The sequence below is a fragment of the Nansenia antarctica genome, assembly GCF_963989245.1.
Source record: "Nansenia antarctica genome assembly, chromosome: 18".
Classification (NCBI taxonomy): Eukaryota; Metazoa; Chordata; class Actinopteri; order Argentiniformes; family Microstomatidae; genus Nansenia; species Nansenia antarctica.
In genome coordinates this window covers 14,045,448-14,068,222 of record NC_137691.1, presented here as the reverse complement: position 1 = coordinate 14,068,222, position 22,775 = coordinate 14,045,448, and positions in this window count along the sequence as shown.

Genomic DNA, 22,775 nt, shown 5'->3' with positions numbered 1-22,775 from the left:
TAATTTTGGTGAAGGACAAATCAATTTATAGAGCTTTTATATTAGATATAATTGTTTCCGTTTAGGAAAAAAAACATAAAATGAAAGAGAAAGATGAAAGAGAAAAGAAACATAAAATGTGGATTAAGTGATTTTGCACGAAACCTCTCCATAAAAGATAATAAGCCAACAAAATAAAATAGCTGGGATTTACAAACTCAATACTCAGCAGAAAGCGTTTGTGTGCATGCTACACTTAATGTACTTGGGGAACAACAGCCGTGTTGTGGTTTGAGAGAGGAATGTGCAATGGATTCTAGCCACACAGTCCTTGGCATCGTGCAGAGTTGGGAAAACACGGAAGGACTCCTGTTGGTTGGAGCATGAAAATTGAGGTTAAGCTCAGATGGGTATGCCATGCAATCTAGTCCGCTCTCTCTCTGGAACATTCTTTATATCAGAGCTCGTTATGCCTGCTTGGAATACAGGCCCCTGAGGCTGCTATATGAACCTGCTTACAGGAGATAAGATTCATCTTCCATTATATAGCCAACGATAGGAAATAAGCAATCTGGCTATATGTAATCACGTTTTATCTTTTCTATGAATAATTAGGCCTCTGAGAAACTCACCAGAGTCAGACCGGATGTAGCCTTTAGAAGCCTACTGTATAAGAGGAATATTCAAAGTAGGTTTTTAACTGCCGACAGTTTTAAAGTTTCGAAGTGTGTCCATGGCTCCAGCCTCATCTCAAATAAGCGTTATAAACCAACAAATCCCAGGTTGAGAGTACAGATACACCACATAGCCAAACGTATGTGGACACAATTATAGTCTGGGGCTATTTTTCATGGTTTGGGTCTAGGATCCTTATTTCCTGTTGAAGGGAAATCTTAATGCTACAGCATATAATGTGATTCTAGAGAATCCCAACTGTGTGGCAACAGTGGGAAAGGCCCTTTCCTGTTTCAGCATGACAATGGCCCCATGCACAAAGCGATATCCATAATTACATGGTTTGCCGAGTTTGGTGTGGAAGAACTGGCCTGCGCATGGCCTGTGAGTCCAGACCTCAACTCCATCGAACACCTTTGGGATGAATTGGAACATTGACTGTATTCCAATGGAATGGGTGTAAATCCCAGAAACCAATGTTCCAAAATCTAGTGGAAAGTCTTCCCAGAGGAGTGGAGGCTGTTATAGCAGCAAAGGGGGGGGGACCACCTCCATATTAATGGTCACCCAACACATGGGTGTGATGTTCGGGTGTCCACATACTTTTGGCCATGTAGTGTAAAAGACAATGGGATGGGAATGTAGACGCCTTCACATTGTTCTTCATGCCACCACCATCACCACCACCCCAACACACACACACACACACACACACACACACACACACACACACACAAATACACTCACACACACACACACACACACACACACACACACACACCAGAGGACACCACAGACGCCCCACATTTCTCCTCTAGGGTCACCACTGTCTGATAAACTCATGTGATGTTACATTTCCATTACATTTTTGGCATTTAGCTGACGCCTTATTCTTATGAAGTGTGGAGATTCATCGTGAGAACTTTTTGATAATGGCACGATGGCTCCAACAGTGTAATTTTCTGTTCTTCTAGTCCCTGGCCACAGCTATAGCTGTAGGGGGTTCCTGATTAATCACCCAATCAGAATATCCCGTGCATGTTACAAACATCTAATTAGGACCTCCAGAGTGGCGTTGTTTGGCAGTAGACTGCTCTTTAAACATCTCTTGCTATTTACATTTTTTTTCCGATTGCTAAGTCGCAGTGCTCAAAACTGAAGTCACATTTGAGAAGACATAACATTATTTTGAATGCAGTGTTTGCTTTTGCAAGAGATTTGTGGAGTTTAGGGTTTTGTGTGTCAGTTTTTGGATTTGTGTTAAGAGTTGAGAGAAAATGAGCTATGCTTTGAGAAAACGTGTTAAAGCGATAGAGAAAAACTGTAAGACAATGGATAAAAAGATATAGATTAAAGTGTTATTACTGCAGCTGTATTCAAGCGCTGCCCTTCCCGATATGGCGTGTGAGATGGCAGGTACTGCGTCTGCGTTTAGCCGCTATCTTGCGCGATACGGCGTGTGAGATTGCAGTGTAAAATGACACGTTTGACACCCATTTGAGCAGTAACTTTGCACCAGTAGCAAATGGAGAAAAGCGATGACAGCAGTGCACCAACAGCTTGTGCAGCTTATGATTGACCCTGAAAAAAATCTGATTGTATCATCAAAGTATCTCACTGTAACATGATTGGCATTAAACACCCATCAACTGCACTCAGGCTGTCACAGAATTGAGAATTGTGTGACAGATTCTTGATCTCTCCTTTACACACTCTCTCCCTCTCTCTCTCTCTCTCTCTCTCTCTCTCTCTCTCTCTCTCTCTCTCTCTCTCTCTCTCTCTGTGTCTCGCTCTCTCAATTCTCAATTCTCTTTCCCCCCTGTCTCTATCTCTCCATCATATTCTCTGTCAGCCCATCTCTTTCTCTCTGTCAGTATCTCTCCTTCTTTCTCTCTGTATCTGTTTCTCACTCAGGGGTCCACCGTCCAACCCTGGTCTCCATCTCTGTGGGCCTGTGGGCCTGTGGAGACTCAGCTGAATAATAGTTGAGGAGAGGAGAGGAGAGGAGAGGAGAGGAGAGGAGAGGAGAGGAGAGGAGAGGAGAGGAGAGGAGAGGAGAGGAGAGCAGAGCAGAGAAAGGAGAGGAGAAGAGAGGAGAGCAGAGGAGAGGAGAGGAGAGGAGAGCAGAAGAGAGGAGAGGAGAAGAGAGGAGAGCAGAGCAGAGGAGAGCAGAGGAGAAGAGAGTAGAGGAGAGGAGAGGAGAGGAGAGGAGAGGAGAGGAGAGGAGGGGGGGGAGAGGAGAGCAGAGCAAAGCAGAGGAAGGAGAGGAGAGGAGAGGAGAGGAGGGGAGGGGAGGGGAGGGGAGGGGAGAGGAGAAGAGAGGAGAGGAGAGGAGAGGAGTGGAGAAGAGTGGAGAAGAGTGGAGAAGAGAGGAGAGGAGAGGAGAAGAGATGAGAAGAGAGGAGAGAAGAGGAGAGGAGAAGAGAGGAGAGGAGAGGAGAAGAGAGGAGAGCAGACCAGAGCAGAGGAGAGGAGAGGAGAGGAGAGGAGAGGAGAGGAGAGGAGAGGAGAGGAGAGGAGAGGAGAGGAGAGCAGATCGGGGGGGTTCATCTCTGTGAGTCAGATCAAACAGAGACAGCAGGGGCAGGCTGACAGCTATGGGCCCGCTGCTGAAAAGGAGCAGTGAGGCTGCAAGAAGACGCTAATGCTCTCTTTATCAAAGCCTAGATCCTCCTCCTGTTACCCCCTCTGGCCCAACCAGCTCTGCTATGCCCATGACACCCTCCCCCTCCCCCTGCCCCACGCCCCCTCCTCCAGCTCAGCTGAGTGCAGCTCGTAATGAGACCCCACAATACCCCCACTAAAGACAGATCTCCATCCAGATCCAAGTCAGTTCAGTGTTCCAGTCACAATCACAACATGACACAGCCAGTCATCGGTTTGACCTCTCTCACCCACTCTAGTTGGGATGTCACAGGGTGCTAGTTCTCGACAACACAGAAAGGACATGTATGAGGCGGCCGTAACCATGTATGAGGCCGTAACCATGTACGAGGCCGTAACCATGCAGCCTACAGTACATAACCTCTCTCTGTAGACCTACAGTTGTCCTCTAAGTGAATCTCCAGACTGAACATAAAAGACAGCGGCGCTCCGCTGAGCAACTACAGCGCAGCCTGTCTCCTGAATCATCTGCTGTCCATCATCTCTCATATTCATATGACTAAAGACCAGCGATCCGGCTCTAATCGTTGGTCTGTGATGCCTTTTCTACCTCAGATCTCCTCACCTCTGCGAGCAGTGCCAAGGTATGTCCCCGACTCCCGCCCTAACTAGAAGAGCTAATCCCTCTTCAAGCCTTCTTCTCTCCTTTAAGCCTTGCTGCTCTTTAATGAGGGGGGGTGGGGGGGGGGAGAATGAGAGCCCAGCCAGCCAATTCTCTCCTCTCTTTTACGGCCTGCCTATTATGAGCATAATGTCCTAAAGGGTCCACTGTGAAGTTAGGAGACTTGGAGCCTTCCAATTGTGTGAACTCGAGAACGAAAAACCGAGACTTAGTGGTCAGATTTTACTGAGAGGAAATGCACAATTCGTGAGGAGAGGAGAGAAAAAAAACAACCCATACTCAGCAACAACCTACTTGGCTAATTAGAAACACACCATATGAGACCTGCGTGTATACACGACATATGCTAACCACATACAGTACATACAAAAACAAGAAAACGATCGTTATAGGCTTTACGACTGGAACAAATACTTTAATTTTGACATGAGAGGTTGGAAATGCTTGTCCCCATGTGTCACCCCATTGTACTCAGCCTCGCAACCTCAGGGCACTCCTCTCATTGATCTTGAAAGCCGCTGTCTGTCTCTGAATACCGTATACGTGGTATTTATACCGCCCCTGAGGCATCTTTAGTGACCCCCCCCCCCCCACACACTTTAGGTTTGCGCCATTGTTTCCCTCTTGTGTCATTTCAGTTGGTTTCACCCATTGTGTTGATCCCCTATTGTACTGACAAGAGAACTGTCTTCTTTTCTTCTGTGTAGCTATTGATTAGCTATTTCCTTCCTAGGTATCTCTTTATTAAGTTGTAGGCCCTTCGTAACGCCATTTGAATGTACTGTACGTATGTGGAAAGTACCGTATATATAGAATGGAAAATTAAACTGACATTAGATTTACTGTAGGAGTTTTTTGGGAGACATACGTTTTCCAGTAAGAGAGAACATTATGTTGTAGTTAGAGTTTTCCCTCCTTCTGGGAAGGAGCACTAAGTAGTTGATCAAATATTTTGGAAATCCAATATTTATTCAACTCTATGAATACAGGACGGTGAATAATTATGGAATATTGTTTTGCCAGGCAAGAAACTGTTCATAGGTTTCCCACCAGACAGACAGACAGAACACAGGACACAGTGTTGGAGAGACGGCCACAGCCCACACCACCCTGTGTGATCATGGACCACACTACATGAAGAGAGGAGGAGGGGCAAAGAGAGAGAGAGAGAGAGAGAGAGAGAGAGAGAGAGAGAGAGAGAGAGAGAGAGAGAGAGAGAGAGAGAGAGAGAGGGGGGGGGGGGGTCGGGGGGGACAGAGAGAAAGAGGAGGGGGGAACAGAAACTTTTTTTGCGTGTAATGTTCACTCTTAAAAAAATAATAGGTGGGCTTGCTTAAGGAAGTCTCCAACTATTGTTCTTTGACATACTTATTATTATTCCAATTCTCTCATCTATTCTGCTATTCCTCCTACAACTTTTAAGCTATTCACACATATCCAACTTTACAACATACAGAGAGGTCTAAGTCGCGTTGCTATGACTTTTATTTTTGATACCTATTAAACTTTTTAAATGTTCCACATTTGAAAGTGCACCTTTTTACATGGAGGTCTATGGAAACCAATGGTACCAATTGTACACCTTTTAACTGGAAAATGTGCCAAACATCCAAATAATCATGTCTGATGTCTCATGTAATCTATCTATCTATCTATCTATCTATCTATCTATCTATCTATCTATCTATTACCTTCTAATATACTGTCTATATAATCTTCTATCTTTCTAACCTTCAATCTATCTAAACCTTTAAATACCTAGCATCATCCTTTCTTCCTTTCACCAGTCACTACTACTTCACCCAGTATAACCCATACTGATTAACCTCTTCATTGTTTTGACATTTCTATACCTCCCGCCACTCATCTATCCATCCTCTCTTAACCAACCAACCAACCTAACGGACCTATCTCACTTTCTATCTATCTATCTATCTATCTATCTATCTATCTATCTATCTATCTATCTATCTATCTATCTATCTATCTATCTATCTATCTATCTATCTCTCTCTCTCTTTCTCTCTCTCTCTCTCTCTCTATCTCTCTATCTATCTGTCTATCTGTCTATCCGTCTATCCATCTGTATATCTGTCTATCTATCTATCTGTCTGTCTGTCTGTCTGTCTGTCTGTCTGTCTGTCTGTCTAACATTCTATCTATGACTTCCTAATATATTATCTATCTAACGTTCTATCTTTACAACCTTATATCTGTTGTAACCTTTCAACTACCTAGCCATCATCCTTTCACCAGTCACATCTGCTTCAGTCAGTATAACACATACTGATTAACCTCTTAATCCTCTGCTGTCAATCATTCTATCATGACAGTTCTTGCTCTTCCAGGGGCTTTGACACCAGAGATCATCTGATACTGTTGGAGGCAACACACACTCTTAAACAGCTGGTGAGGGTTATTCACTGGTGTCATTTGTATGTTTCATACTGTATATATTATATACAGTATAAAGAAACATGTATATGGACTCCATTCACACTTCCATTTTGAGCCTAGGGTTAGGGTTGACTCAACCACACAACCCTATCTATCTATCTATCTATCTACCTATATACATATACATATATATATATATATACACTGTATATCTAATCTATCTATCTATCTATCTATCTATCTATCTATCTATCTATCTACCTATATACATATACATATATATACTGTATATCTAATCTATCTATCTATCTATCTATCTATCTATCTATCTATCTATCTGTCTGTCTGTCTGTCTGTCTGTCTATCTGACATTCTATCCACCCAACCAACCAACCAACCAACCAACCAACCCAACCATCTCTAACTTTACTACCATAATACTACCATAATAACACTCTCTCATTTCCTTTCAATTACCCAGCAAATCTATTTATCTATCAAAACATCTTTAAACCTTTCCACTACCAATATAACACTTTGCAAGCCCACAAAGATTCTTCTGGAACTTGTTTTTCTAGTTTAGTCTATTTCACTTGCTTTGGCAATGTAAACATATGTTGTCCATGCCAATTAAGCCTTTTTCAATTGAATTGTATTGAATTGAGAGAAACAGATAGAGGAAGAGAACAAGAGTGAGAGGGAGAGAGAGATTGAGAGAGAGAGAGAGAGAGAGAGAGAGGGAGGGGGGGGAGGGAGAGAGAGAGAGAGAGAGAGGGGGGGGGGGGGAGAGAGAGAGAGAGGGGGGGGGGAGAGAGATTGAGAGAGAGAGAGAGAGAGAGAGAGAGAGAGAGAGAGAGAGAGAGAGAAAGACCATGACTCTAGTTGTGTGTGGGGGACCTCCCTGCTATAACAGGACCACCAGTGGAAGTGCCCGTGGCCTCTACTTCATACTTGTGTGATTGGAAACAAATGTTTGGAGGAGGAGGACATCACCATGTGATCCTACTCCTGGTTCTCCTCCACTGTTCCTGTTACTGTACATGGAGGTCTGGGTTTTCAGCCACTAGAAGGCAGGGGAGGTTCCAATATGTAAATCAGAGGATGGGTTCATCGTAATGCATGGAATAGGATGAGGAGTGGTACCAAAACACCAGCCTCCACTGCTAGAATGTGTGTAAAAGTGATCCAACTGCAGTTGTTGTTCATATCCAATATCAGAGAGAGTGTTCTCAAAGCATCTTTGCATGGGCATAGGTTTGGATTATTTTCTGTCAAAACGCAGAACCCAACGTTGGGTGGAGGGTGTGGGAGGATGGTATGAGTACTATAATATGTATTATACATGATTCTAAAAAGTAAAAAAAAAAACGATGTACCGGGCCCAGATTGCCTACGCCCATGCATGTACTCTAATGTCTGAAGAAGTTACATAATGGAATGTACATTTCTATGATACGTCGACAAAAAAAGAGGTACTGTATCATTGTCATGCAGAGAGCTTGTGGAGTCCTCTCATACTCTCTCATACTCTCTCATCCTCTCCCTCCTCAGCATTCAGGCAGCCCCGGCTCCTCCAGCACAGTTTCTGAGAGGAGCCTTTGATGGGGGGAGTGCCTGCCGATTCCTCCTGTGATCCCCTGCCTCCCTCCCTTTGTGCTGTATGATAGAAAAGCAATTCATAGTCGTTTGTGGTTCTGTCTTGTCTGTAATTTCATCTGGCAAAGACATTAACCCTTTAAGTCCTCTCCCCACCCCTTGGGGTGGTCTTTCCTGAATACCTCCATACTGGCCTAGAAGTAGAGTATAGAACTGAGAAGAATTACTTTAGAGTTGGTTTGTTGTCCAGCCAAATGAATTGTAGGCTAAATATGGGAGATGGAGCAATTCTTTGTTTTTTTTTATGAAGTTATTTATCTACATAGAAATCTTGAGATCCATTGTGACTTTTGACCCTTATTCGGAAGTTAATGTACTATGCCTTTGCATTGTCTGCAAAATAATGAGGGGTCATGCCAAGGCAAAAGGTATTAACTTCCATGATCGCCCACTTGGTTGCTGATCACTATTAAAATAATCTACGGTACATAAAATCTAATGATAATTGCATATTTAAGCTTAATATAATAACTCGTGTTTTGGATTGAATTGGATGAATGCCACAGTAGGTTACTCAAGAACGACTCATGTTATGATTTAACGTGTCTAGCATTTATATTGATGATATTCATGATATTATTATTATTATATTATTTGCAATGGATTTTCATCAGGTTACAAGAAAAGGTATGCTATCTACTTAACTGTAAATTGTTACTGCTGAGCTTGTGTGTGTGTGTGTGTGTGATTAGGTTACTTGGTGTTGTGTGTCTATCCGAGGCCTAACTCACTCATGCTGTTTCCTGGGCTGTCAGTGTCAGGCTGTCACAGACTGGCACTGACTAGCATGCATGACACGAAAAACCATTAATTGTGTATGATTTACGATTACTTACAGCTGGCAAGACATGTAGTTATTCTTTGTTTCCAATGTGTTGTTTGCATTCTGATCGCATCGGGAGCAGTTAGTAGATTGTCTTGTTGGCTGCATTTCAAAGCCATTTCCACCAACATTTTTCCCCTCGAGAGCAATGAGCCATTCTTAAAAGCTAGATGTAACGTTGGTAGAAACAACCCATTTAGAACCTAGTAGAAGCAAGCAACACATTTGCTTTGCACTTTATTCAAGCTACTGTGTGTGTGTGAGTGTGTGTGTGTGTGTGTGTGTGTGTGTGTGTGTGTATGTGTGTACTTCAATGACAGATATTAATAGGCATAACATTGTTAACAACTCCAGCATGGTCAACAGTATCTTGACTTTGATGGGCACCTTAACTCAATTTACTTTATTTACCATAACTTGGCGAAACCAAGACAAACAACCCTAACTGAAATGACAACAGTCTGTCTGTCATCATCTAAAATGGATGAAATGGGAGAATATTTCAGCAGTACAGCATTCGTTTTCATTTAGGGTTTCTTAGACAAAGAAAAAATCTGCTAAGCCTGCCTGCGTGGTGCTAATTATTAGCATAGGATATTTACCCTCAGTAATGGAAGCGTGGTCAAATGTTCTGGCTGTAATACCTGGGATAGTATATATATATATACGTATATATATATATATATAATACCTGGGATAGTATGTTGGGAAGGAGTTGAAAGTTCAGTCCTCTGTCTGGCAAAATAGCGTGTCGGGACTTTTTACACTGGTCAGAATATCCCAAATAATGTGAAATAGTGTAGATTTACCTGTTAATTCATGTTATGAATGAATAGTCTTTATTGTCATTGTTATAGTACAGGTACCAAACAACGAAATTTGGGAGGGGTGGCTCCCCTGGTGCTAGGAAAAAAAAAAAAAAAAAAACAGGAAGGGAAAGGAGCTGGTTTACATAAATAAAGGCTATGTACACTATCCACTATACTATACTGTACAGATAAGACGACTAGGGTTGTCATATTGCACATAGTGTTATTGCACATTCATTTAAAGTGTCGCAGTTTGCAGGCTTGAAATGTACACATTTGTGCCTCAGCACTACACCTGATTTTTTCAATCCAGCAGCTGCCATCAATCCGTCCAGACTGTCCAGGGCCCAGAACCTAGGTCTTTGCTGTGTTCAGGGCCTGGATGGCCCTGGGGTAGAAGCTGTGCTTCAGTCTGTTTGTCCTTGCGGCCATGGTCCTGTACCGCCTTTTCGAGGGCAGCCGGGCAAAGTGTTCGTACCCAGGGTGGGTTGGGTCTCTGGAGATCTTGGAGGCCTTCCTGAGATAGCGTGTGTTGTCAGGGGTGCAAACTTGTCACCTTTTAGCCGTTTTAGCTGTTTTTACCTCAAAATAGGTCAACAATTTTCATAAATGTTCTTTGTTTTCAGGCCCAAAAAAATGTTGTGACCTTTTTGGGCTATCACCAGTTCGTGAGCTTAGAATGATAAGGTTCTATCTCCGTTTAGGGTAGTTCAGAGATATTGAGCGTCAAAGTTTTTACATTCCATTATGTTTTGTGAGATGGGACCTTTGTATTTGATTAATTACTAACTAAAACATTTCAACATTTTAAAAATAACACCACACAGGCATTAATAAACACCTAATGGATCAGATTATGTAGAAAAATCAATTTGGACCAAAATGGAGATAGAACCTTGTCATTCTAAGCTCAGGAGTTTGCATCCCTGGTTGTACAGCTCTTCCAGAGAGGGGAGGGGGGCGCCGGTGATCTTCTGGGCTGTTCTCACGACTCTCTGTAGCGCATTTCTCTCCGCGGTTGTGCAGCTGGAGAACCAGTTGCAGATGCCGTAGGTGAGGATGCTCTCCACTGCGCCGCGGTAGAAGGCCACCAGTATCTCCTGCTTGTTGTGTTCCTTCCTGAGGACTCTCAGGAAGTAGAGCCGCTGTTGTGCCTTCTTGATGGTGGCTGCTGTGTTGTTCTTCCAGGACAGGTCATCCTGTATGTGCACCCCCAGGAATCGGAGGGTTGAGACTCTCTCCACGCTCTCTCCGTCGATGAGCAGGGGCTGGATCTCCGATTTTTTCCTCCTGAAGTCCACAATGATTTCCTGGGTCTTTGACTTGTTCAGCAGCAGGTTGTTAACCTTGCACAGCTTGCTCAGCTGCTCTACCTCATCCCTGTATGCCGCCTCGTCCCCCCCCGAGATGCAGCCCACCACGGTGGTGTCGTCTGCAAACTTTACGATGGAGTTGCTGGGGTGGACGGGGGTGAAGTCGTAGGTGTAGAGGTTGTAGAGGATGGGGCTTAGCACGCAGCCCTGGGGGGACCCAGTGCTGAGTCTGAGGTTACAAATTATCATTACACTTACTGCTGAAAACTCAGTGTTTTCTTCTTAGAAACAATAGCGTATATGCAGTTAGCATCTGTTGACAAGCATAAACAGTTGCAGTACTTTAATCAGTAAGCACATCAAAAGACACATATTCATAAATATGTTAATAAATAGGGTTAGGGTTAGGGTATGCGCAAAACATGCCGGCACAACATGCCGGCATCAATTTGGTTGTTTAGCAATTTCCAGGTCCAAATAAAAACTTCCCCGCACCAGAGTACCAGTGTACTAAAGCGGTAGAATAACATTCAATAGTTTTTAGACTCAGATCTCTTCATACAACAAGGGACACAGCAGTGCGGCATTTCGAAGAGAGCACCTCAGCCAACGTTGGACCCGGAAACACGTCACGACTTAACAACCGAATAAGAGGAATCGATAACCTTAGAGGCATACGATCATCGATGCATCAAACAATTTGTTACCGGTTTTCAACTAGAACCGGTTCTCGATTCCCATCCCTATACAGTACATGGCTTGTAAACAAACTTACGTTTTAGGATGTGTTCAAAAGCAAGGACTGTGTGATCATCTAATGATGTGTTTTTAGCATGTCGATGTTCTCTCAGCATGTTGTGATTTGCTAAACATGCAGTTAGATGTTCATAGCGATGTTCCTTCTTAGCCGCTATCAGCTGTTTTGCATGTGTTTTGATTCAGAACGAGTTTCTCCGGTTTGGTTTGAGGTGCACCAACATTCAAATAAGCATATCTTCTTCAACTATCTTTTCACTATTTGATAATTTGAAATCTTACAATCTGCACTTGCCCAGACCGTGCCCTTACTTGAGGATGTTTTCACCAGACCTTGTCCTGACAGGAGAGAAAAGAGACACATCATGGTGACGGCAGCAGATGGAGCTGTTCTCATCAAGGTGACATATTGATCAGTTTTATGGACCGAAAAAGTGGAACAATTCTCTGTAGTGGGGCAAGGACAGACCCATCATCCAACCGTCGGTCGTGCTGAACATTCAGATTCAGATTCAGATTCAGATTCAGATTCAGAATTGCTTTTATGACATCAATGTACGGATACAAAGAGTACACTTCTTGGGTTCAGGTTCATTAGGCATTGGCATTGCAGCAGAAATCATAAAGTAATTCGAATGAGCAGGACATAAACAGCAAAATCAGTAAAAGAATAAGCAGGATATAAACAACAGTCAACCAACAACAATAGCTGTATATTCAATAGCGTCAATAATAGAATAGGGGATAGCAGCAAGTCAGCATATCAACATTCTTAATGTAAACAACATTATGGGAAGTTTCAGGTTCAATTCATATCAGGTTGTACAAAAAGGCTGTGCAGGTTGCAGTGACACACTGTCATACGGTGTGACAATATGGTGCACAAATGGAGCAGTGTAGAGTTCAAGTAGGTAGTGACCAAGTAGACAGGTAGTCATAATATGTATGGTTAATGCAGTGGGGATGCAGTGGGGGATTGCCGTATGCCAGTGCATTTCCCTAGGAGCCTGATTGCTTGTGGGAAATAGCTGTTAGACAATCTCTGTTTTTTTTGCCCCGAGGCTATGATACCGTTTCCCCGACGGCAGTAGTTCGAACAATTTCCAAATTGGGTGGCTGGTTGTCCTTGATAATCCTTAGGGCCATGTGATATTTCACTTGAGTTATTATCTCCAATGTTGCCATACAGACCATCTCTCTCCGCAAGCTGATCGCATCTGGGTATAATAGCCTCATAGACGGCATATTCACCTGATCAGTCCTAAAGAGCATGACTTGCCAAGTACAGTTAATATCCAATTAACCTGACCGCTGAACCTGAATCTACTCCTCCCAAAGCCTTGCCTGCCTGGCCTGCCACTCTTCATAATGTGCCCAATTACTGCCCATATTAAAAAGGCCTTTGCGTCGTTATATTGCAATTATCAAAGACGGGCTGGTTAGACTGCTCGTTAGTGTAAAAGGCTCTCATTTTCTCATTCGAGATGACAACGTGTGAGTGACAGTTTGGGAATTCTGGGGAAGAGAGAGCTCTTTGATCAGTCTCAGTGAGAGGAGAGTGTTTCGGGGATCCTGTCAAATTCATCAAACATCAAACAACATGCAGTACATGTTACAACGTTTCCCTCACAAACGATTTTCGTAGGCAGGATAAAGAGGTCAGTAAGTGAGCATCCAAGAGTTCTACATTTTCTAATTTGCATACCGAAATCTTTAAGGCAGGGCAAAACAGATCCAGGCAGGTGAGCCCGCCCTTCCTATTCAAAGGTATGGGAAACAGTACATTTATACACAATACAGCATACAGTACATGTGATGGGCCTACCGGTATGTGGGCCTGCAAGGACCTGCATCCCCTCTTTCTCCACACTTGAATGGACTACTTTGGGAGGAAGAAAAGATTCATCATGTTTGATTAAAATAAAGTTTTACTACGTTTACTGTGTACCGCCATATTAACATATTACCGTTTCCACGGTAACTCTCAGTTCTAACCCCCTCATCATGTTTTCCAGCTGAACAAAGTTAGATGAAGTTACATACTGCACGGTTCATTAGGCTTCTCTGCTGCTTTCCCATGCAGCTCGCTTATCAGAGAGGACTCATATCAAGGACTTTAGATGGACTCCCTCCAAGAGCTTATTTCAAGGGAGTGTTGTGAGTGAAGTATGCCTTCAAACAAACATGTTTGTTAATTAATCAGTTGGTAATTAAGAGCATCTAATCCCTGCTTTGCACCCCTCCTATCTGTCCATCTGGCTGTGAAATGGGATTATTCATTGATTTCGGAGAGTGAGGGACGAGGGAGAGGCTCACCTTCAAGGAAACACAGCAGCTCTGCTAATGAGCCCCTCCTTCCCTTCACAGCCACGGCCTCGGTTCAGCTCAGGTCAAACACCCTCAAGTTCACACACACTCACACACACACACACACGCACGCACACGCACCCAGACGCACACACACACGCACGCGCGCACACTTGCACGCATGCAGGCTCGCACGCACGCACACACACGTACACACACGCACACACACACACACACACTCGCACTCACACACACACGCGCACACACTCGCACGCACACACACACACACACACACACACACACACACACACACACACACACACACACATACACACACACTTCCAGTAAACATCTGTTACTAACCCAGAACCTCACATGGGAGGTTATAGAGGAGATTTGTTTTGAAGTCCCAGAGAGAGACATTGAAAAGGTTATATGCAGAGAAGCTGGGTGGTAGTTTCTTCCGTAAATATGATGTTTGTACAGAGGACAAACTTTCCCTGTGTTGTGGAGACGGTCCCTAAGTATCAGCTCATCTCAATTAGCCAAAATAAACAGAAAAACGGATAAAAGGAGAAAACACTGGGGATGTTTATTTGTGTGCGTGTGAGTGTTTGTGTTCCATGCCGGTGGATTCATTGGGGTGTTTGGATGTAAAAGTGCCCTATTGCACTTGTGTACCGTTTACAGTCTCCTACTGAAATATCTCTCTGCTGCTGTTTCCATGGCAGTGTTATCCTTGGCCTGCTTGTGGACCTGGGAATCTTCTCTTGGCTCAGTATACTGACCTGGGTGAGGTGTGTTAAAAGCAGAACAATGTCAATAAAGCCGGAACTAATAGAAGGTTCCATTAATACACTCCTCGTTTCCACAGTTTGCCACTAGTGAGCTGGAACTGCTGCAGGGCAGGCTGGTGGAGGTAGACATCGGAGGAAGGGCCTCATTGTAATGCATGAAATAGAATGAGGAGTGTGTTTGATAGCGTCTTTCGTTCGATTTCATGCATGACAATGAGCACGTCCTCCGTTTTCTACCTCCACCAGCCTCCCCTGCTGTACTGACTATAGGTACACACTCACCGGCCTCTTTATTAGGTCTCTTTATTAGGCACACCTTGCTAGTACTGAGTTGGACCCCTTCTTTTGCCTTCAGAACTGCCTGAATTATTCGTGGCATAGATTTAACAAGTAAACTGCTGGAAACATTCCTCAGAGATTTTGGTCTTTATTGACATTATAACATCACGCAGTTGTTGAAGATTTGTGCCAAGAAAATATTCCCCACACCATTACACCACCACCACCATTTTCGCCCAGAGTACTGCCGCTCACTGGAATAATTTTCTCTTTTTCTCACCATTCTCTGTCACCCCTAGATTTCGCTTTCTGAAATACTCAAACCAGCCCATCTGGCACCAACACCCACGCCACGTTCAAAGTCACCTTTCTTTCCCATTCTGATGCTTGGTTTGAACTTCAGCAAATCGTCTTGACCATGTCTACATGCCTTAATGCATTGAGTTTCTGCCACATGATTGGCTGATTAGATATTTGAGCAGTAGATATAATAGATTAGATATAACGAGCAGTTGAAAAGGTGTACCTAATAAAGTGGCCGGTGAGTGTATAGCAGAAGTGATTTGGAATCTCACGCGCGTGATGAGGTAGCCCTGCCTGCGACTAAGCCCACATATAGCCCTCGTACCACAAAGATGTGGAATCCGTGCGAACCAGATTCCCAGGTTCAACCCTCCCATCGTTTACATAAAGTAGACCTCAGCACTGTCGGAGTAGGGAGAGTAGAGAAGGAAGGGAACGCCAGGCTTGAGGTGGACCTCCCAGTCACATGGACACACACACACACACACACACACACACACACACACACAAACACACTTCATTGGGCATGGAGTCTTTCAGTGCGCCCCAATAGCCGTTCCTCTATTCCTCCCATCCCCTATCCTTACTTCCTCCTCAAAAAGCATGGAGGCCAGGCCCAAACGGATTCCAGATAGATTTTTAGAAGAAGTTTTCTCACGTACTCGCCCCTTTATTATTAAATATGTTTCATGACTCACTGGAATAAGGATTTCTCCCCCCAACCTTAAATCAAGCTTAAATTTCGCTTATACTCAAGACAGGCAAACACCCTGAAGAGTGCGGCAGCTGGAGACCAATAACTTTGCTCGATTCAGAAATTAAGCTACTAGCTTAATTCCCGTTTGGATCCTTGTTTGCCAGACATAATTTCGGAAGATCAAACAGGGTTTGTCAGAGGACGAAAATTATCGTAACATTAGAAGACTTTTAAATATTGTGCTTTCTCCTGGCACCTCTCAAGCTGAAACGGTCATACCGCTAGACGCGGAGGAGGCCTTCATCTGGGTTTAGTGGGTATATTTGTTTTCTGCTTTGGGGAAATTTGGCTTTGGGTCTAAATTTATTTCTTGGCTACAACTTGTATACTCTGCCCCTACTGCCTGTGTGACAACTAACTCTCAAAGGTCTGATTATTTCCCTCGAGAGGCACCCATCAAGGTTGCCCAATCTCACCCCTGATCTTTGCGGTTGCGATGGAACCTCTCTCCATTGCTCTCAAATCCTGCAGCCATGTAATTATTAGTAATAACCACTTGTTTCCGCTTTCTAGGTTAGATACCGTTTTCAATTTGTGGAAGGAGAGAGGCCTGACTTGTTTCAATGATTTATATTTAGAAGGCTCATTTGCCGCCTTTACTGATCTCCGTGTTAAATATAATTCGCCCCACTCTCACCTGTTGCGATATTTTCAGGCCTGTAATTCTGATCGCACCCTTTTCACATCAATTCAATTCAACTTTATTCGCCATGTGCAGTGCACTAGGAACATGATTTGGTATTCAACCATACTAAACAAGCTACAGTACATACAACAACAAGACGACAACACGACAATACTCAAGCAAAATATACAGTACCAATATGAGTGGATATTATGAATAAATACTGTACAACTAAGTGCAAGAACATGTAAAGTGCAAGGTACAATGAGCACAATGAGCAATTATTGAGAAGGGCTATGGCTTTGGGGAAAAAACTGTTCAGGTGTCTTGATGTTTTTGTCCTGGTGGCCCTGTAGTGCTGTCCAGAAGGGAGTAATGTAAACAAGCTGTGAGCTGGATGTGATGTGAGGGGTCAGCCACAATCTGGCGTGCTCTCTTCAGTGATCTGGAGCTATGGAGGTCTGTGATGGGAGACAGGGGGCAGCCGGTGATCCGCTCAGCTGTCCATACGACTCTTTGTAGCTTGGCCTTGGATCGGGCAGACGCAGAGTCGTACCAGACAGTGATGGAGGATGTTAGGATGCTCTCTATGACGGCCCTGTAGAACTGGACCATGATGTGACGACTGATGTGGAGTCTCTTCAGCTGACGGAGGAAGAACAAGCGCTGCTGGCCTTTTTTTAACTAAATGAATGATGTTGTTATCCCATTTTAGTTTGTTGGAGATGGTAGTGCCCAGAAACTTGAATTCATCCATTATTGTGACAGGGGAGTTATTGATGACCAGTGGAGAGTGAGTTGGGGCCTTTTTCCGGAAGTCCATAATCACCTCCACTGTCTTGGTGTTGTTCCCTCACCTTCCAGTGGGCTCGCTTGTCTCTGAGGTGCTCTCTCTCCCTGTGGCACGCGCTATGATCTCAGTTTTATATGACCGTATATCATCCTCACATGTGGCCTCTCTTGCGGGGGTTAGGGATAAATGGGAAGAGGAACTTTTGGTGGGAGGAGGCCCTAATCAGGGTCAACTCAACATCTTCATGTGCCTGTCTAAGCTTAAATCAGTTTAAGGTCCTACATAGGGTCCATTTTACAAAAGCCAGGCTCAGTAAATTGTTTCCGGGTACAGGTGACACCTGTGATAGGTGTGGCTCATCACCGACTCATCTCCGGCCAATCACACTCATATGTTTTTTTCTTGTCCGAAAGCAGATTTCTGGTCTGGTTTCTCTAAGACACTAAGCGATGCCCTCAAGGTTACAGTAGAACCCTGCCCTTAGAATAATTCTTTTGAAGAATTTACTTATTTTGAAGTCAATTGTATACTTTGTATTTGACATTTGTATATTCTTATACCTGACTTATATGCTTCTATTCTCCAATAAATAAAATAAATAAAAATAAAACGCATGGAGAATTGAAAATATCAAAGGGCCAGGAATGTTAGATCTCTCCTTCGCCGTGTTTTCAGAAGGAATCAATGGGAGAGGATGTGTTGAACAGAGGACAGACTGGGACAGACCTGGAGGATCTCTGGAGGATCTCTGGACACACACACACACACACACACACACACACACACACACACACACACACACACACTCACACATACAGACACACCACCATAATGCTGTCTCTGTTCATGGTGCTGGGAATACAAACCCCACAGATAAAAAATAAATACTGGGCTCCCACACACACACACACACACACACACACACACGCACGCACACGCACACACACACACACACACACACACACATACACACACACACACGCTATACTTCCACACACACACACACACACACACACACATGCACCGCACATGCTGTACTTCCACACACACACACGCTGTACTTCCACACACACACACGCACGCACGCACACACGCACGCACGCACACACACACACACACACACACACACACACACACACACACACGCACGCACACACACGCGCACACACGCATGCACGCACGCACATACACACACACACACACACACACACACACACACACACACACACACACACACACACACACACACACACTATACTCCCACACAGACTTCATGTAGACATTCGGGTCTGTGACCTTTATCGAACCCTCCTGCTGTCTCCCCAATCCTGTGTGCTCCGGGAAGGAGAGATGAGATCTCTCTCTGCCTGCTGTGATCAATGTCAATAGGAGAGGAGTCAAAGCAACACTGACATGTTTGTGTTCGGTGTTCCGCCTCTCTTCCGTGAAAACAACCGCAGAGGAGGATATTGTTGTTCAGAAGATGGAGGTCATGACAGTGGCGACACTCTGTCCACTGGCAGTTCTCATGCCCTCTTCACAGCACAGGGTTGAGTTGACCACCCTCCCCTCCCCCCTTGCATGTCATCTTATGTAACAAGTAAAACATTGATTAGTACAATTCTGTGTAGAAAGTAATCCCTGGAACTCCACTCTCCTCATCTCCATTTACGGAGAGACAGACTTCTTGAGACTATGTGGAAAGTGCTTTTTAGAAGAGTGGCCTTCAAAGTACGAGGCTACTAAATTTGACTGCTGTTTGTTATGTGTTCAGCTAGCATCTCTCTACAGTAAGCCTGTAAGAGAAGCTCTATGCAATTGCTTCCACTATGCGTCAATGCCCTTCCTCCTGCCAACGGGATCAGTGGTAACATAAATCACATAACATGATAGTGACGCTTCAGGGGAGGCTGGTGGAGGTAGAAATCAGAGGACAGGCTCATTGTAATGCATGGAATGGAATGTCAAATGGTATCAAACGTGTGTGCTTCGGCCCTCCACGTGTTTGATACCATTCCAATGACGTTCCATGCATTACTATGAGCCCGACCTCTGATATCTGCCTCCACCAGCCTCCCCTGTGGACAACCGAAGCACACAGTCATAGTTCAACATCTTCTGAATATGTGAGTAAGAACCAGAGGTTGAGGTGTAGGCGTTTTACAGTGTGTTGGTTAGTGCAAGTGCAAGGTGAGGTGGGCGTGAGTTATTCAATAGCGTGCGCCAGGTTATTTAGCATGGTCAAGCCTGCCCTCTGCTGGTGTAAAACGAATACTACCATGTCAATTTAGTATGGAAATGATGTAGGATATGCTTCATTTTTATTACAGTTTTTTTTTTCAATGCTAACACGCTAAAATGACACATAAAGCACAATTATTGAAATTGACACTCAGAAAGCAAAACCCAGCTCAAGTCTTTAAAACTCAAACACATGTTCTGCTTTGCACCCAATTTGCAATTCAACATGGCACTTTTTGCAACACACTGCACACAGTTCTCTACATAAGACGCAAGAATCCAACATAAAGTCACTTTCCTTGCCATTTCAAAACACTGCCTATCAAAATGCCGCCCCCATGGACCAATTGGCCAATACACGTGGCATCTGGTCAAACCCCTTGTTGCTTAACTGTCGACTTATCGATCAGGATGGAAGCACTATAAAAAAGACCACAGGTGAAAATCAATCAACAAATTGTACTGGAAACATTACTTCATGAATGACTGCCATGTCATACACTCCATAACTGAACAAGTCCTGCAACATTTATTGTGGAAAACCAAAAGTTCTTTAGGCTACACTGACCAATCACTATATTTTTTAGAAGAACAGAAAGACAAAGATATAATGGTGGAATTGTTGAATGTTCAATAAGACACAGGAAGCAGCAATAATCAACTTGGTTTTGGCAAATAATGCAATTATGACTCTGAGAGATTCAAAGTCACATCATAAGGGACAACACCATTTTCAACAACATCTGGCAAGTCAGCCTGTCCACATTGGCCCGTATTGTCAATGGAAACCAGGTGCACATGAAGCAGCTTTACATGATGCCTGTGGGGTGGCTGTGGCGCAGGAGGTAGAGCCGCCGTCTAGATCGGCGGTTCGAGCCCCGGCTGGCCACATGTCGAAGTGTCCTTGGGCAAGACACTAAACCCCAAATTGCTCCCAGTGAGCAGGCCGGCGCCTTGCATGGTAGCTTGCCGCCATTGGTGTGTGAATGTGTGTGTGAATATGTGAATGAGAGGCCATTGTAAAGTGCTTTGGATAAAGGCGCTATAGAAGTGCAGTCAATTTTGAGAGAAATTCTGAAAGAATCAAAGCTGAGACATGAATGTGTGGATGTAAGTACAAGATTGACTACAGTTCACTACAGAGAGTACAGCATCTCTCCCCAGTGTCCTGGACTACACTATGCTCCTCTGCAGGTGATGGAAGAGGCATGTGATGATGTTGATGTGGTGCTGTCTAGGGCTGGACACAACACTCAACGCCCTTCTTCCTTCCATGTCTCGCCAGAGAAGATTTTTTAAAATACTTTTTTATACACTTTTTAAAAAAATATATCTGTATATCTTTTCCTCAATTCAATAGAAAGCATATTTTTTTGTTCACACAACTGTAATGTATACTGTAGGTTGCATATGTGGAACTGATTTGTTGTAGAGAAAAATAAAAAGTTTTGTTTCAACAGTATATATATATATATATGTTTCTGCATATTTCTGTAGACTTCAATTTCTTGCTGCAGAGTTCTCTACATACAGAACTTTATTTTATTACAAAGCCCACCAAAGATTAAAGTGCTTTTGATTGAGCACAACAGTGTGTAATTGGTTAGACAAAAATCTGGTAATATGAATGAAGTGGCCAACCTTAACCGACAAGTGAGCTCCGTCGTGAAGTCATGTTTCTACCAACTACGTATCATAGCCAAGATCAAGTCCTTCCTCACCCCCAGTGACCTGAGGAGGGTCGTCCTCATGCTAATTTCATCTAGGCTCGACTACTGCAACTCACTCTATGCTGGACTTCCTGATAAGACTATCTACCGCCTGCAGCTAGTCCAAAATGCCGCTGCCAGGCTGGTGTCAGGCACTAAAATGAGGGACCACATCTCCCCTGTCCTCATCTCCCTTCACTGGCTCCCAGTAAAGAAGAGAGTGAAGTTCAAGATCTGCACCTTTGTCTACAAAGCTCTCAACAGTCTCGCCCCACCCTACATCAAGGACCTCCTGGACCTGTCTTCCACCTCAAGGCCCAGGCTCAGGTCCGACGCCCAACTCAGCCTGAGGGTCCCCCGCACCAACCTCAAGAGGAAGGGTGACCGTGCCTTTGCGGTGATAGCACCGACCCTGTGGAACGCGCTCCCTTCCGCCATCAAGTCTGGCCCCACTCTGGACTCCTTTAGAGCCAAGTTAAAAACCCACCTCTTCGTCAATGATGTTCCCTAAGTCTACTCCCTATTTGTTGTAAATTGTATCCCTTGAGATGTTCGTTTAAGTAGTCTGTGTCTGTTTGCTTTCTGTGTTCCTTGTCCTTGTCCTTGTCTTTATCTGTTCCTTTACCCGGGCTGCGCCCCGGGCCGATGTAAAAGTGGATAGGGGGTGCATTATAAATAAAATTAACATTAACATTAACATTAACAAGTGTGTGCCATTTGGTGCATGTTTGAGTTTGATAAGTATTTATGTCGTTTTTAATGTCGTGCTTCATTTTGCAGATTATATGAGGCGTTTTGCACTTTGGGTGTGTGACTTTGTGAATTGTGTTAAATGTTTTGAGAAAATGAGCCTTGTTTTCAAAAACGTGTATTAGCAGCAACTGTACAGTAATATCTCAAACTGGAATGAACAACGATTAGCATCTCTAGAGTAACAATTACCTTTATTTTAAACAAACAGAATGATACAGAATCCTTCATCCACTGATCCTACAGAATCAACCATTTTCCAGTCCACTTTGCTTATACTGTAGATGAATGTTGTCTAGTAGAACATGTAAGACAAGATGATGAGACAGCCTTTAAACAGCCTCAGAGACTGGCAGATATGTTGGCAAGACTGGCAAGTGTGTGTGTGTGTGTGTGTGTGTGTGTGTGTGTGTGTGTGTGTGTGTTTGGGTGTGACAGATGGTCGTCTTACAGACACCCATAACAGGCAGGGTTGACACAGATTTCACAAGGATCTATTAGTGGAGTGATCACATCCACT